Here is an 18,305-nt window from a genome sequence, read left to right as displayed (position 1 = left end):
GAATACGAACGGTGGAAATCCCGGCGGGCTACCCTCGAACAAGTTGAAAGAGGGTTGGGAGACATCCAGGCCTGGGTACTCAAAGCCAAAGAAATCGAGGAAAGGGCCAAGAAAGCCCTTGATGTCGACTCTGAAGACTCCGAGCAAACGGATTCTGATAACTCCGGCTCCAACCATACCGGGTTGACTAGGGCCTGTACGAGCCTTCATTTTGTTTTTGTTTTTTTGACTTGTGTAAAAGTACAAGTGTAAAGCCTTGGTTCATATATGAAATGCACATTTCCCATTTGGCAATTGTTTTCTTCATTCTTTTATCCAAATGCATGCTCCGATTTTTGCCTTAAACGTTCGTATCGTAATGAATAGCTTCGGTTCGAAGCTACCTCTTTACCCGAATTGAGCCTATCTTAACTCATTGAGTATTGGATTTTCCTCCATTCAGCATGTTTTTGACCGAGGATTTTATCGAGCGGTTTGCCCGCGGGGCTTATTTGTGCTTTGTGAATTCAGACGTCTCCGAATCATGTTGAGCATTTTGGGTCGAGGTTTTTAATTTGTTTGAATCTTTTCCGACTGTTTACTTATAATAAGATTAGGTTCGGATACCTGAATCCCTACCTTTGTCAAAATATTGATACGGCAGTCCTCATTCGAGGGTGTTAAAAGATTTTGGGCTCGGTTTAACGCGACCTTGTTGCCTTTGCCAAATTTCGACAATAGTCCCCGGTACAGGGTATTTAATAAAAAGACGTGTTCGAGACGTATGTTTTCATAACGCTTCTTTGTATTGCAAGTGTTTGTTCGTACATAGTATTAGGAATTTATCCGTTTCCTTCTGTTTTTGCCGTAGCAAATACTAGCTGGACACGATTCGTTTCGATCGTTTGGTCCTTACACTGAAACCTAACACAGAAGGTCCAGGTTTACACAAAAATAAGAAGCATAAATTTTGAAGACCTTTCCGGGATAGGCCTTGTTTCTTCGTTTCCTTATCTGCTTCGGTGAGCTGAACTCATTCTAGCCTTGATGTGGGTATGATAGTCCCCTAGTGTTTATCTGAGAAGTATGACCGGGTAAGCATTATTAAGTCCCCAGCGAAGGGCAGACCCTCCGTTTTGGGGTATTTTACCTTGTTTTCATAAAGTAACACGTTCTGCTTGTTGCCTCGTTAAAAACCTTGCCGGAAAACCCACTTCGGGACAAAATCAGACTAAGGAAACGAGTACAACACATGTTTTTAGACCTAATTCCACCTCTTAGGGGTTTATCTCAATACCACTTCTACAAAAAAGGATAGGTTAATAAAAGATGGTTACAAGGGTCAACGACCCGTACTTTAGCAATAGTATTTCTTCAAATGAGCCACATTCAAGTTATTGTGCAGCCGTTGCCTGTCCATGGATTCCAGTTGGTACGACTCTTTGCCCGTTGCTCCGATTATCTTGTACGGCCCTTCCCAATTTGGACCTAATTTCCCATTGCCGGGGTTCTTGGTATTCAAAGTAATTTTCCGAAGTACCAACTCCTCAACTCGAAAATGTCGAAGATTGGCCCTCCAGTTGTAATAACTCTCCATTCGTTGTTTTTGAGCTGCTAAATGAACCAGCATATTTTTGCATAGTTCGACCGCCAGATCGAGTTTTACGTTCATAGCCTCCTTGTTTGACCCGTTGGTGGCGTATTGGAATTGAAGGCTCGGTTCACCAACTTCTACGAGAATTAGAGCTTCGGTCCCGTAGACCAATGAGAATGGTGTCTCTCCTGTGCTCGACTTTGACGTTATTCTGTAAGCCCATAATACCTCCGGTAGAACTTCTCTCTATTTATGCTTCGATGTTTCAAGTTTTTTCCTTAGATTTTGAATTATTGTTTTGTTCGTGGATTCCTCTTGCCCGTTTGCACCCGGGTGATACGGAGTCGACACTATCTTCTTGATCTTCAACCCCTTGAGGAAGTTATTGACCTTGCTGCCAATGAATTGAGGGTCGTTATCACAGGTTATTTCAGTCGGGATGCCGAAATAACAGATAATATGGTCCCATATAAAGGCAATAACCTCCTTTTCTCTAATCTTTTCGAAAGCCTGCGTTTCAACCCATTTTGAGCAGTAGTCAGTCATAAACAGAATGAAACGAGCCTTACCTGGTGCCCATGGTAGAGGACCGACGATGTCCATCCCCCACTTCATAAACGACCTAGGGGAAATCATCGGGTATAGAAACTCCCCGGGTTGGTAAATCATCGGGGCGTGCCTTTGACACCCATCACATTTTCGGATAAAAATTTTCGCATCCTCCTCCATCCGGTTCTAGTAATAATTGACTCTGATAATTTTTCGAACCAAGTCTTCTGCACCGGAGTGAATACCGTAGGTACCCTTGTGGACTTCTCTCATCACGTAATCTGTTTCTCCGGGGCCCAGACATTTGGCAAGAGGTCCGAAGAAAGACCGTCGATATAATTGGCCGTCTAGTAAGCAGAACCAAGCTGCTTTGGTCCGAAGTGATCGTGATTCTCTTGGGTCACTTGGGAGCTTCCCATCTTGCAAGTAGTCGATGTATTTGTTGCTCCAATCCCAGGTTAGACCCATTGTATTTATCTCGGCCTGCCTATTTTCTACCGCCGAGTTGATCAATTGGACTACGGTACCGAGGTTGAATTTCTCTGCTTTGACCAAAGAGCCAAAATTTGCCAATACATTAGCTTCGTTGTTCTGCTCCCTGGGTACATGTTGCATGGTCCATTCTTTTAACCGGTGTAGTATCACCTGAGTTTTCTCCAAGTATCTTTGCATTCTCTCATCTTTGACCTCAAAGACGCCATTCACCTGGTTCACGACCAAGAGAGAGTCGTATTTTGCTTTGATTGTTTCGGCTCCCAGACTCCGAGTCAATTCCAAACCTGCAATCATAGCCTCATACTCGGCTTCATTGTTAGTCAACTTTATAGTTCTAATCGATTGTCTAATGACATCACTGGCGGGGGTCTTAAGAACAATGCCCAACCCGAAACCTTTCAGGTTGGATGCCCCATTTGTATGTAGAGACCAGATACCCGAAGCCTTTCCCGAGGTTAACAAAAGCTCTTTCTCTACCTCGGGAATCATGGCGGGGGTAAAGTCCGCCACAAAATCAGCTAAGATTTGGGATTTAATAGCTATTCTACGCTTGTACTGGATATCATACCCGCGAATCTCTACAACCCATTTGGTCAGTCTACCTGATAACTCCGGTTTATGCATGGCATTTTTTAGCAGGTAAGTAGTTACTACACATATCGGATGGCATTGAGAGTAAGGTTTTAGCTTTCTCGATGCACTTACTAATGCCAAAGCCAATTTTTCGAGGTGTGGATAGCGAGTCTCCGTATCTCCTAAGGTCCTACTCACATAATAGACTGGGAATTGCGTACCTGCTTCTTCTCGGACTAAAACACCGCTTACGGCTACCTCAGACACGGCTAGGTATAGAAATAACTGTTCGTCTGCCTTCGGTGTGTGTAGAAGGGCGGGCTCGATAAGTACATTTTCAATTCCTTCAAAGCCATTTGACATTATGGTGTCCAGACGAAGTCATTCTTATTTCTCAGCAGTGAGAAGAAATGGTGACTTTTATCCGAAGACCTCAAAATGAAACGGCTTAAAGCTGTTATCCTTCCAGTGAGCCTCTGTACGGCCTTGACGTTATTCTCCACTTCAATATCCTTAATGGCTTTGATCTTGTCCGGGTTCATTTCAATTCCCCGGTTTGACACCATGAAACCCAAAAATTTGTCCGATTGGACACCGAAGGCGCAGATGTTTTAAATGCTCCTCTGTTTCCAGGGACTTGACTAGCATGTCATCAATATAAACTTCCATGGTTTATCCTATCTATTCTTCGAACATTCTGTTAACTAGGCGTTGGTAAGTTTCTCCGGCATTTTGTAATCCGAATGGCATGACATTATAACAGTAAGTTCCGCATCGGGTAATAAAGGAAGTTTTCTCCTGATCCTCCGAGTGCATCCAGATTCGATTGTACCCGGAGTAAGCATCGAGAAAAATTAACATCTCATGCCCGGCCGTCGAGTCGATCATTCGATCGATGTGAGGCATCGCGAATGAATCCTTCGGGCATGCTTTGTTCAGATCTTTATAATCAACACACATTCTAAATTTATTGTCTTTCTTTGGCACCACAACTACATTAGCCAGCCAGTCTGGGTATTTCACCTCCCGGATAGAGCCTATTTTTAAAAGCCTTGTTACCTCATCTTTTACGAAGGCATTCTTAGACTCGGCCATTGGTCTCCTTGTTGCTTCACCGGAGGGAATTTTCTATCTAGGCTGAGCTTATGGGTTGTGACTGCTGGTGGTACACCTATCATGTCTATATGGGACCACGCAAAACAATAGACATTAGTTTGAAGAAATTTAACTAACTCATTCCTAGGCTCCGAGGTTAACCCCGTGCCCAGGTATGCCTTTCTATCCGGTAGATATGTCAGGACCCAGCTAGGGGCCGCGACGGGTACCCGGAGCTAGCCACCGAACACCGCTTGGTCTACTACTCATCTTACTCATTTAATGCCCCTTTTATCAACTTTGTACATGAAATTACAGGAAAAACGTATTTTATATAGAAACATAAGTGCTTTATATACATTTGCCCCTCGGCCATCAAAATAATATATACATATGATAACATCTTGTGAGACCATCTAACCCACACTGCGTATCTACGAGCCTCTACTGACATACTGTATACATAGACGGAACAAGACTCCGTCGTGCCCAAAATATGCATATATATATATATATCAAAAGAAATAATCATAAGCACCTCCGAACAATGGAGTGCTCTCAATCGGCTGACAGCTACTAAGGATCTGGACCGAGCTCACCTCCCTGTCTACCTGTGGGTATGAACACAGCGTCCAAAGAAAACGGACGTCAGTACGAATATTGTACTGAGTATGAGAGGCATAAACAATGAATAAAGACATTAATAATATAATGGGAACAACAATATGAAGCATCTGGATCTGAATAACAATCATAAGAGAAGTAATGCATGCTGTCTTACTCATACTCATTATCATGCCATGTATGCATAATATATAAGATGCCCGTCCATGTTGAAACGGTATGATAATCAATAACATTAGCCCGCGTCTAGGCCTCCCGCGTCCGGGGTACCATCTCATGCCGCCCACTAGTGGTGTCTGCCCATGCCAAAAGGGTCATGGTGTATCCGTATAGCTGCCCGCCTTGGCGGCAACTAGGCCCAGTGTGATGCAATCATGACATGCTCATCATAAAATACTTATAATAATATGCTTATCAAAATATACTTGTCATCATACATGTATAAAACTCAAGATCAACTATACTCTATCGGGGTGACGTAAGGTCGTGATCCCCCGATTTCATTATGGAGCAACTATTAACATTCTGCCTCACCTTGAAGGAAATACTACATAAGGTGAGTGTGAGCAATAAATAACATCATTATCAACATGGCATCATCATACCATATCTCTTTATCTTATATGGACACTTATGGATATAGGCTTTTAGCTTTCCGGAATACAGGAACTCATGAAGAGGAAAGGAATTCATGTTATGGGATTCATGCCATTAGAAGGAAAGGACTAGCCTCACATACCTTTGTCGTTTAGCTAAGCTATCGTTCACTGGCTCCCTTTTAGCATCACGTCGCTACCTTCACGAAGGAATCCGTATTAACGTTAGCTAATCGACTTAAGGGAATACGTCACTATTTCTAGAGAAAATTGGGCAGCACTTCCTTTATTTATACTGCCTTTCCCATAGTCTATATCAACTCCCAAACATTCACGATATTACAATCAACAACCATCATTTATATACGTTTATCACATTCCACCAATTCCCTCCAATTTTCCCACATTTATCCTTATAACTCATTTTTGTGTTTTCGCACATTTAATACTTGTTTCATGATATAAACATCATTTATAACGTATTCATAATCACAACACATCAACATTCATGATTCAATTCCACTATCATTCAATGGTGACACTATTCACCCATTCAAGACCCATTTCCCATGTCTTTCTACAATTCAAGCTTCTTAGTCTTCTAATACCTTAAACAACATGATAAAGTCATGAAACTTACCTTGGATGATAGTTGAACAAGTCTTGAGTTGAAATGCTTCACTTGCACAAAACCCTAGTTCCACCTTTTATGGAATTTCTTGACTTAAATGATCCTTGATGTGTTCCTTACACTTTGTTTTGGTGGATTGATGAAGTTGATCTTAATTCTTCACTTGGATTCTTGTATTGGAAGAGTTGGGAAGGTTCTAGAGAGATGTTGGGTCGTGGAGAGAGAGAGTGAAATAAATTAAAATGAGCTTGGATCCTTATTTAAAAGTTGAAATCTGTCCCGACATCATTATACGGTCCATTATATGGACCGTATAAATTTTTACGGTCCGTATAATCGACCGTAAAACTGCTCCAGTGACTTCCCTTTTCTGTGTCAACTTGACTGTTCATTTTACGAGCCGTATAATTTTATACGGTCCGTATAATCTACCGTAAAACCCACCTTTTCTCAACTTCGTTCTGTGACACTTCTACGGTTCATTATACGGCCGTAAAACCATTATACGGTCCGTATAATCGACCGTATAATCCACCAGTTAACTGAATCTTATTTTTGTCACATCGTTCATTCTCCGATCCTTATGGAACCTTCTTAACAATTGTTCAACACTTCGATACCAATCTAAGGGACGTCATTACTCATCAAAACATCGCACACGCTATGTCCTTTGTTAGCCTATTCACTATACACTAACGGGAAAATTTTCGAGGTTTAACAAGATGTACGAACACGATGCTTTGCTCCAGCTCCTCCATGGTAGATTTGGTTACATCCGAGTCATTCGGTAACACACACGATCTAGGCGCGCCGAAATCATCCTCTTCGCCAGTTGGGTCTGTTTCCTTCTGCTCCGCTTTCTAACCTGTATTCTTTAATTTCTATTTGGTGTCTTTGTCTTCGATTGATTCTTCATCTCTTTGATCCGGTTTCTTTGGAAAGAGGGGTGTTGCCTCGACTGCGAACATTTCTCTTGCTGCGGGTTGTTCGCCTCGGATAGTTTTTATCCCTTCTAGAGTTGGGAACTTTAGCAACTGATGTAGTGTCGATAGTATTGCTCTCATGCTATGAATCCGTGGTCTGCCGAGCAAAGCATTATACTTCATATCTCCCTCGATGACGTAGAACACCGTCTGTTGTATGGTGCCGTCAATATTGACCAGCAAAAAAAATTTCACCCTTCGTGGTTTTGCTTGCCATATTGAACCTGCTGAGTACCCAGGCTACCGACACAAGCTGGTCGAGTAGCCTTAGTTATTCGACCACTCTCCAACAGATGATGTTGGCTGAACTACCTGGGTCAATCAAAATACGTTTAACCTGTAATTTAAAAATAAGGATAGAAATTATCAATGCATCATTGTGCGGTTAAATGATGCCTTCTGCATCCTCGTCACTGATGGAGATGGAGCCCTCGGGTACGTAGTCCCGGGCGCGCTTTTCTCGCACAATTAAGACCTTTGTTCTTTTCATCACCGGACCTTGTGGAGCATTTGTTCCCCCAATTATCATATTGATCACATGTTGAGGTTCCACCAGCTTAGCTCGTTTGTGACTCTCTCTTTCTTTATAGTGGTTTTTGGCCCGTTCACTCAGAAATTCTCGAAGGTGGCCATTTTTCAATAAACGAGCCACCTCCTCCCTTATTTGATGACAATCTTCAGTTCTGTGCCCATGTGTCTCATGATACTCACGCACCACGTTTGGGTCCTGTTGACCCGGATCGGATCTTAATGGCCTCGGCCATCTAGCCTCCGTGATACTGCCGATAGCCGAGATGAGGTCCGAGGTATTAATGTTGAAGTTGTATTTCGATATCCTCGGTATGTCTTTATTTCTAGCCAAACTCCCGGCGTCACTTCTAAATGACAGGCCTCAACTGTTTGACGGGCGCTCAGCTCGTTTATCGCCCCTACTAGAGAAGTGATTGGGGCCGATCTTCTATTTTTTCGACCTGCAGCTCGGTTTTTCCAATTGAGAGTATGGTCTGTATCTTTCCCTCGACAGCCTTGTCTCTGGTTCTTAATTTTTTCTCGACCTCTCAGAGCTTTTTCTCATATTTATAGGTCCCGGGGGAAGTTCGAGCTGGTCATCCTCTACTCGAATCTTAGATTTGTACCTGTTATGGACATCTGCCCAGGTTACAGCCTCATACTCCAACAAGTTCTCCTTCAATTTGAATGAAGCAGTCGAGCTCTGAGGATTAAGCCTTTGGTGAAAGCTTGCGCTGCCCATTCTTCCTGAACCGGAGGGAGCTCCATTCGTTCCCTTTGGAAGCGGTTCATAAATTCTCGTAACAACTCATCGTCCCTTTGGGCTATCCTAAAGATGTCTGTCTTCCGGGCCTGCACTTTTTTAGCCCCAACATGGGCCTTGATGAACGCATCTGCGAGCATTTCGAAAGAAGTGATGGAATGCTCAGGCAGATGATCATACCTGGTCAATGCTCCTTTCGAGAGTGTTTCCCCAATTTTTTTCAGCAATACGGACTCAATTCCATCTTCTTCGACATCATTACCTTTTACGGCACTGGTGTACGAAGTCACATGTTCATGCGTGTCTGTCGTGTCGTCGTATTTAGGAATATCGACTTCTTAAACCTCTTCGGGATTAGCTTCGGAGCTGCACTCGAAGGGAAAGGCCTTTGAATGTATCTCTTTGAATTCGGCTCTTTTAGAATCGGTGGAGCTCCCGGGATCTGATCCACCCGAGAGTTATATGTTTCTACCCTCTTCTCCGTTGGATTGACTCATATCGCCAAGGTTTCTAGCATCTTCAAAACTTTAGTAGACGAACCGGCTCTGGATCCATTGCTCTCAACTATCCATGTTTCGTCCCGCCTTGGCTCGGTGACCCCCTTTGACCTTACCGGAACTGCCTTGTCGTTGTTGCTCTGAAGCTAAGCTATAGCAATCCCCTATTCGGCTATGGCGGTCCCTTGTTCCTACAACATTTCAAATATTAAATGTAAGTTAATCTCATCTGGAGTATCCGGTGTTTTCCGGCCTTGAGCCCGGGAAAAAGTAATTGAGTTATGAGTATTCAAGGGATCGGTGGTCGGACAGGCGGCATTCTCCTGATTCACGGTATTCTGCCAGTTGAGGCCTTCTCTCGAGTCGACAGAGTTTGGGTCAGCTGGATCTGCAGGTAGGTTTCTTAACCCGATATTGCTCTCGTTTTTAGCTACTATCTCGTTGTTGTTCACATGACCGGAATGTCCGCTGCTTGCCATTTTGTCCCTTTTTTGTGGAAATTTGCAGATTCTTCAATCAACAGGTGAAAGAAGGAAGCAGCAGAGATTAAAAAACCACCATTTTCCTAGCCCCACAGTGTGCGCCAAGCTGTTTATCCAGAAATTTGATAACAATTAAATTTTTAAGTAAGGTATAGGATATGTGGATGAACTTTAATCTATTAGGTTAGCGTGCAGTGCCAATGGATTTGTTTGTAGCTATATCTATATATATAGGTGCTTGTGTTGTATGTATGTGTATGATCATTGATGATTTATGCCAAATATATTAAGTAATATTGAAAGGATAAGCAAGCCAAGGAAGAACACCAAAAAATTCGGACCAATATCTTTGAGAGAGAGTTTTTATATGTTTGATCATTACAATGTTGAGATCTGAAAAAAAGCTAACCTCCAAAAAGGGAAGGAATGTCCTCTATTTATAGGTATGCCTTATGGGCCATGAATACAATACAAAACCTTTATGAATAAAAAACCCTAAAAAAGATAAGGTATTACCGTACGGTTTGACACCTGTACGGTCACCAGTGCAAATAGCAGAACGGTTTTATGACTTGTGGCAACCTCACAACCGGTTATCCGGAATAACGGACACGTTGATTTGCGCTCGGCGTATCCGGACCAACGGTCACGTTTATCCTGTCTCGGGTCAATTACATCTGGTACAACGCCTCGGTGTGAAGAAAGGATCGAACATGCTCGTGCTCAGTTGAACTTATCCTCGGCTTCGGTCTCACCAGTCACACATTGACCCGATTTTTACCGTATACAGACTTCACTCACTTTTTTCACTCAGCAAGGAAGTGATAGATAGCCTACCAATAATCTTCTCCATTCTGCACGATCTTGTGTACTAAATTTTTTACTACTATTAGCTTGTGTTTGATTACCTAATTGATTAGGACATTATCAATGAAAAGTTGAAAATTGTGAGGGATTGAAAGTCTTAAACCACAAACATACCCACTTTTTCGTTTCTCAAGTGTTGGAGAACGGAAAATTGAGTATGTTCATGGTTTATGACTTGGTCCAACTCCTTCTATAGTATGGGGTAGTAGATCTACTTTTGGAAATATTGTTGTAGATGATTCGTCTAATGAGGATGTAAAAACGTTAGAACAAGAGATTACGAAGTTAAGGGAGTTATGGAAAACTAAATGAAGCAATGAGTTTGATGAAACAAAATCAAGAGGATTTGCTATCAAAGTTTTCATTGATGAGACATGCCTTGTGCAACAATGGTCGTAATAGTTTGTCTCGATGGAATCTCGGATGACCAGGTAATCGATTTCAAAAGTTTTAGATTTTTCTGTAATTTCAATCTTCTAAAAACTGATGTTATGTAACGTGTTAATCCCTGATGCCAACAACGGCCATGAACGAGTACCACATATGTTGTTTAAAGGATATAGTGTTGCTGGAAATATTCTCACGGAATTGCTCTTGTATTAGATCATGGTAACATAGTAATCCTTTTCTGCATTGCTTTTAATATATTGAACTAGTTACAAGAATTACAAATCTCCTTCTTAGGTGTAGAATTCTAGCCAAATGAGTAGAGGTAGTACACTGTCGTTCAAGTAGAATTCTAGCCAAATAAGACCTTTGGACATCAGAATTAACTACTATACCCGTTTGTTATATCTTGTTCAATGACAAGTTCTTAAATCTTTCAAAAGTGTGGTTTTCATGTTTATTGTTTATGTCATCAAAATTTGTGTCTTTTTCGATTTACAGGTCATTACCTTTAATTCTTGCTCTCAAGTTGTTATGAACATCTATAAGGCTTTCAATGTTGGATTCATCAATTAGATAATATGCCTTGGTAAGATTGAGATTAAAGGGTCTTTTAGTATTGGATGGAGACTTGGGTCCTATTCTTCTTCACATTACAATATTTTAGGTGCTGGATGATGATACATTAGTTTATTGAACAAGTTACTAATGCAAATTTGTTTCTCTTCTTGGATGTTGCTGGAGCTTTTAATTAATAATATTTTAGGAGAAAAGACATCATTTGACCCTTGAACTTGGCACGAAAACTCAGTTTGTCAACTAAACTTAACTTATATTTATTTACCCCCTTTAACAACTTTCATCTTAATTAAATACAACCCCAAATGCTGAAGTGGCAAAAAAAAGTTAAAAACAAATAAAATAAGAGAGTGAAAAATATAAAAAGGTGGGTCTGCTGATATATAATTATATAATTAAAAAATAAAATAAAAATAATATATAATTAAAAAATAAAATCAAAATGCACCCCCACCCTCACCCGCTCCTCTCCACCCCACCCCACAGCCCCGCCCCCTCTTCTTCACCAAACAACCCCGCCTCCACCACCATCTTCTTCTTCACAACCCCAACCCCACCCCACGGCCCCGCCCCCCCACCTTCTTCTTCTTCTTCATAGCCCCCCACCCCACGCCACATCCCCTCCCCCACCACCTTCGTCTTCTTCACAACCCCCACCCCACACCACAACCCCGCCCCCACCACTTTCGTCCTCCTTCTTCTCCTTCACAAATTCCTCTTTCTCTCTATATTGTCATCATTCTTTTCTTACCATTTTCACCATTTTTTGGTTTCTTGATTTTGATTTTTGTTTTCTTTCAAAAATAAAGTTATGAAATAATGATTATGGAAGAAATGGGGTTGCTAATAATGACAATAATAATAGCCAATAATAGCAATCAAAATAACCAATTTGGATGAATTTGAGAAGGAATGGGATTAAATTTGGTGGGGTGATGATGGTGGTGGTGGGTGTGGGTTAAAGATGACAATTCGATCAACAAGTACTGAAATTCAGGTCATCTTTTTTTTTCAGTGATTTTTGCAGTAGAAAATGTGAATATACATAGAGGTGCTTCTGGGTGTATATGGGTCACCTTCATAGAAGAAATAAATGTATTTCAATTTGGTGTTGCTCCTGGGTGTTGTTCTTATGGGTGGTTATGGTAGGATGAGGAGAAAGAAGAAGAAAGAGAAAAATAAAAAATGAAGGGTTTGTAATTTTTGACATGGCAATGATGTGGTGAGGATGACGAACTGAGCTATGTTCAATCATGGCGGCGGCGGCGGCAGCGAAGGTGTGGCAGCAGCGGGGGGTTGAGGAGAAAGAAGAAGAAAGAGAAAAGGGGGAAAGAAGAAGAAAGAGAAAAAAATAATAAAAGAAAAACAAAAAATGAAGGGTTAGTAATTTTTGACATGGCAATGATGTGGCAACGATGTGGCAACGATGTGGCGCGAGTATAATACACCTCCATGTGAGAGTGGTATTATTTTTTCAGGGTGGTAAATAATTGAAATGAAAGTTGTTAAGAGGGGGGGGGGGGGGGGTAAATAAATACAAGTTAAGTTCAGTTGCCAAACTGAGTTTTCGTGCCAAGTTCAAGGGTCAAATGATGTCGTTTCTCATATTTTAGAGATGTATGACGTTGGGATGTGTTTCCTTGACAGGCTGAAAATTCGCCTTAGACTTATTTATAGGGGGACTTTGCCGAAATTTTTAAGTATTTTGATCAGTTAGTAAAAATTTGAGTCTGATAAAGTTCACAATATATTAGAAGTAGACGTACAAGTTTTCTTTATATTAGCTTTCATTTGTGGACATTTACACTTTTTATTTCTGCCTCTGGTCATACAATATGATGTGCAAAAATTTAACATTTAGAAGATTTTCATATGATGAAGAGTTATGGGTGTGGATAATGATATTTTATTGAATTTAAATTCACAAGAAATCGGATTATATTCAAGATATATTAATTTAAATGAATATAATGGACTAATATAATTGGATTAATTATTTAAGTCCAACAAATATGAAATTAATTAATGGTCCAATATTATTGGGTTAGCCCATTCAACTGGGCTACAAATGATGAGCCCAGTTTGTAGAGCCCAATATGTCGTCTTCCTAGAGGCCCTGTTTGGTGCCATGTGTTAAATGACGTTGAACGCCAAGTTAAGCAACAAATCCACTACAACACGTGTCAGAATGATGCAGCATGCCTAGACAAATCAAAGGCCTATGAAGATGCGCCACGTATACAAGTGACATGTTCCGGCCAATCAAATATGATCATGTCACTTCATTCTGATTGGTCGGAAAGCATTTGTCCTTATCACAACTCTTACATCCTACAACTATAAATAGAGGTCTCATAATTCAGAAAAAAAAAAAGACTAGAGAATTCTAATAAGAAGCCAGAGAGAGCTCGTGGATCAAACATAACAAATTTCTCTACAAGTAAAAGCATTCAAGCACTCAAGCATTTCTTTAGAAGTTTAGAGATCAAGACGAAGATTCAAGATCAAGCTTCAACCCCTTGAATCCAAGTACAAGTTCAAGAACTAGGTCACCAGATTCAAGATCAAGCTTTAACCCTTTGAATTCAACTGCAAGTCCAGATCAAATCCATCAAGTTCAAGATCAAGATCAAAAGCCCTTTTATTATCGAAAAGATGAATAAGAGGATTTATAGAGATTGTCACACTCATATTTGAAATCAAATACAATGATTGTTGCGATATTTTCCTGTCTTGATTATTATTTTCTTGATGCAAATTTTATTGTCTACAAGTTTTGGCACGCGCAGTGTGACAATCTCTACCTCTCATCTCAACGTTTCGATTATCAAACTTCAAGAACATCAAAATGGCCTACTCCAAATCAATTTACTCTAAGATTGCTGACTCCAAGTTCTCTACAGATGTTGAAAACAATCCTCGGCATTACCTTGGAAGCATTGGACCAATTACGAGGAGCAAAGCAAGTACACTGGAAAAAAATCACTACAAGGTCGTCTGCATCAACTCATGTTTTTGAATCTTCATCCTCAAAAGGATCAAGATTCCCTAACAATGCATCAGAGGGAGGAAAAAGCTGTTACACTTCGAAAAATTTCATGTCATCGTGTGATGGATAGAATAACGCAGGGTGAGAAGTATACGATGTCCCTACAAGTAAGAATGGTTACTTAACGGTTCTCATTAAGATTCCAAAGACGTTTGAGATAAGAGGAAAAGTGGCTGCACAATGTCAAGTATAAGCCGTGTTTTGAAAGAGGTTTACAAGTACCGAGCTAGTTGATATAATCATGTCTTGAGGAAAAGTTATAACGCTCCTTGGATTGCTAATGAAGTGTTAAACAAGTGTTAAGAAGGTTCCATAAGGATTAGAGATCAAACGAAACGACGGAAATCATCTCAGAGAAGTGGATTATACGACCACTTATACGGTCTGTATAACTTTATACGGTCCGTATAAGGGTTCGCATAACCCAACAAAAAATGTGTTCTCCCCGACGGTGAAATACAGACACTTATAAGGACCGTATAAAGTTATACGGACAGTATAAGGGTCCGTATAAGTCCCGACAGGCTGAATAATTTCCAAGTATAAATACATGTTCCCATTATAAATTTTCATTCTTTCCACTTCTCCAATTCTCTCAAGACCCCTAGAAGGTTCTACATATTTCATTAACATAAATCCAAGGCAACTCAAGGATCAATATCATTAATCCAAGGAAAACAAGTGCAATGAATCTTTCTAGGGTTACTAGAAGTCAAGAATCTCTTGGAAGTTGAAGCTAAGGTTTTCTTTCAAGTGAAGCATATGCATCCAAAGTTCATCCCTACACAATAAAAGGTGAGTTTTACATCTATTTCATGTTAGTAAGTGTATTTGGTTGTGGAGTAACTTGAATGAAGGAAGGAAGAAGAATACAAATCTCAAACATGGATTTAATGATATTCTTGAATAGTAACTTGACTTGAGTCATAATTCTTGATATGGCGTGAGTATACTCTTGTTGAAAATGACATTAATGACGTTGATGAAGTATTATATGAAAGGGGATATGATGTGTGTTGTAGCTATGATTATGGATGGTTTTGAGAGGGAGTCTTGAGAATTAAACAAAGCTTAATTTGAAGAAATCTATTGATTATGATATTTTTGGAGTTGTTTAGTATATGGAGAAAGTTGACGAAGCAAAGGAATTGCTGCTCAATTTTCGTTAGCCCTTAGTCTCTTTAGTTTAGACTTGAGCATGTTTTAAATGAGCTAATTTAGTACGAATTCTCTTGATGTAGAGTCGTGAGCTTGGAAAGAGAACGTTTAGTCACCAATAAAACGTAAACGTATGTGAGGCTATTTTCCCGTCTTTCAAAGGGATGACACTTACATTGTGATTTCTTCCCTATAATTTCCATGACCTTCTTACATTCTCGTTGAAATTCTAAGATTATTAAGAGTCCCTTATGAGCTAGAGACAAGATATGTTCTATGAGAATGATGATGATGATCCTATTTGTTAGCGATTCCGAAGCTTATGAGATGATGCTGTTATGATTTGACAATCTTACTTCATGAACTCATTGATGTTATTTCTTGTTGTAGTCTCACCTCATGATATTAGCTCCTTCAAGGTGAGACATAGTGATGATGAATGTTCCATAACATAGTCGGAGGTCACCGACCTTACGTCACTCCGATATGATTGTAGCTTTGATTGGGCTCACATGCATGCTTATTTTTATGTATGATGGTACCGGGCCTAGTTGGCCGGGCAGACACCACTACGCTAAGAGTAAGTGGACGGCTTATGGATGATGATAGTTACATCGAGCCTAATTGGTAGGGCAGTCACCACTAGTGGGCAGCGTGAGACGACTATCCCGGACGCGGGATACCTGGACGCGGTCTAGTAATGACATATGACTCAGACAGCTTACTTATATATACATATACATATTTTATGATGTGGTTTTAAAAGTAAAAGTTAGCATGCATGGCATCCGCCTTAAGAGGCAATCGTATGTGCAGGTTATCTATTCATCTCATGTCCCTTATCTCTTTACTATGTTATTATTCATGCCTTACATACTCAGTACATTATTCGTACTGATGTCCTTGTTTTGTGGATGCTTCGTTCATGCCTGTAGGTAGATAGGGAGACGGTCCAGATCCCAAGGAGCATTATCAGCTGATGCATCGGAGCACTCCACTTCTCCGGAGTTGTCGTTTATTGGTATATTCTTTTGTGCACATATTTGAGGCATGGCGTCCTGTCCCGTCTGTCACGACCCGACTCGGGGCCGCGACGAGCACCCGGTGCTAACCCACCCGAGCACCCTCTTAGCTTACCCTTATACTTACATCTAGGTGAGCCACATAATTATACATACATATATATATAAATCCATATACATATATTCTACCCGGCATCCTAAGCTCGGGGTGCATTATAGCCCTTCATAGGCACATGTGAATACAATAGCCCGTAGGCACCTTTAGCATCATTATTATTATCATCGTCATCACTATCATCATCGTTTTCGCTACATCTCTATCTTATGCTTACTCGTCAATGGGGTGCGTAGTACATTCGTAGCACGTATCGAGGGTCGTGAGCTTATGAGCTCGGAGTGCCAGTCACTTGAATTCAACATACTCATATAGAGGATTTAAGAGTTTGACCAAGGAACCATGCCTTATGAAAGAAGGGTTAGCCTTACATACCTTTTCGTCGGACTATTCTACACTTGCACGCTTCCTTCCAATGCTAGCGTCTATACCTTCATTAGTATCATAACAATGGCCATTAGTCATTCACGTTATCCATATTATTTAGACTCCTTAATTTGCCTCTAATTCACCCATATTCATGGTCATAACATCCAACTTCGTCCATTCGTCTAAAGTGTCTAGTTCATGATCTTAGTAACATTTATAATGCATTCATATCACAATACAAGAACATTCATGATTCAATTCAAACTATTCCTCAAAATGCCACTATTCATCATTCATGACCTACTTGACCATATTTTCTACAATCCATGCATTTCAACTCTTCAATACCTTAAACATCATGTAAAAATCATGAATCTTACCTTAGAAGTTGTAGGAACAAGCTTTGGTTAATAATACTCCACATTGAGCAAAACCCTAGTTTTTCTCCATTTGCATTTCTTGACTTGAATGGTATTTAATGGCTTGCTTACACTTGATTCACTTGTTTATGTTGTTGGTGGCTTATAGTCCTTGAAAACGTATGAAATAAATGTAGAGAGATGATTCTAGAGAGAAGTGGTGTAGTGTAGAAATGAAATAAAACAAGTCTTGGTCCTTATATTTAATGAACTGAAATCTGTGCTGTGGTGAACAGTGGTCGTCCATGGAGGTTTACGGTCCGTATTTCAGTTTACGGACCGTCCCTCGTGGTCGTCTTTAACCTTAAGCAGCGGCAGAAACTTTAGGCTGCATGCATGGTGATTTACGACCATGGTTTACGGGCCGTAAATCACTTTACGGTCCGTCCTCCTGGTCGTATTTTACCATTTCTCCACTGGGCAGAAAGTCGAAGCCTTGCATGGCAGTTTACGACCTTCCAGTTTACGGACCGTATACCAGTTTACGGTCCGTATTTTGCACTTTACGACCACTGGGCAGTTTTGCCAACTTTCAACTTTTCAAATTTCTCGACTTTTCATTCTAATCATTCTCGTCCATTTACGCACATTGCTCATGAAACATTATACACTCGCACTCCTCGCACACATCACTAGTTCGTTCACTTGCGTATCAACGGGAAATTTTCCGAGGTGTAACATTCGACCCCCCTTAGGAACATTCGTCCTCGAATGTTAAAGGCTTGGGGAATTCTATAAAAATTTCGCCAGAGTTTCCTCTGTAATGTGGCACTACCACCCTGTCACAGCAACCCACAATAACAATGCCTCACAGGGCAATAATACAACAGCACCAGAAATTTGGCCACACACGACCTGAATGTATAAAAGGGAATCATACATACCTCATGATCTCGACGTCTCATCTTGGATTTCTCCCAATGGCTAAAATAAATGTGGGTATTTGGATCGCATATTCTCTTCCGCTTC

This window comes from Lycium barbarum, chromosome 12 (genome assembly GCF_019175385.1).
Source record: "Lycium barbarum isolate Lr01 chromosome 12, ASM1917538v2, whole genome shotgun sequence".
Classification (NCBI taxonomy): domain Eukaryota; kingdom Viridiplantae; phylum Streptophyta; class Magnoliopsida; order Solanales; family Solanaceae; genus Lycium; species Lycium barbarum.
The sequence above is the reverse complement of the archived record's forward strand: the minus strand, read 5'-3'. Positions refer to the sequence as shown.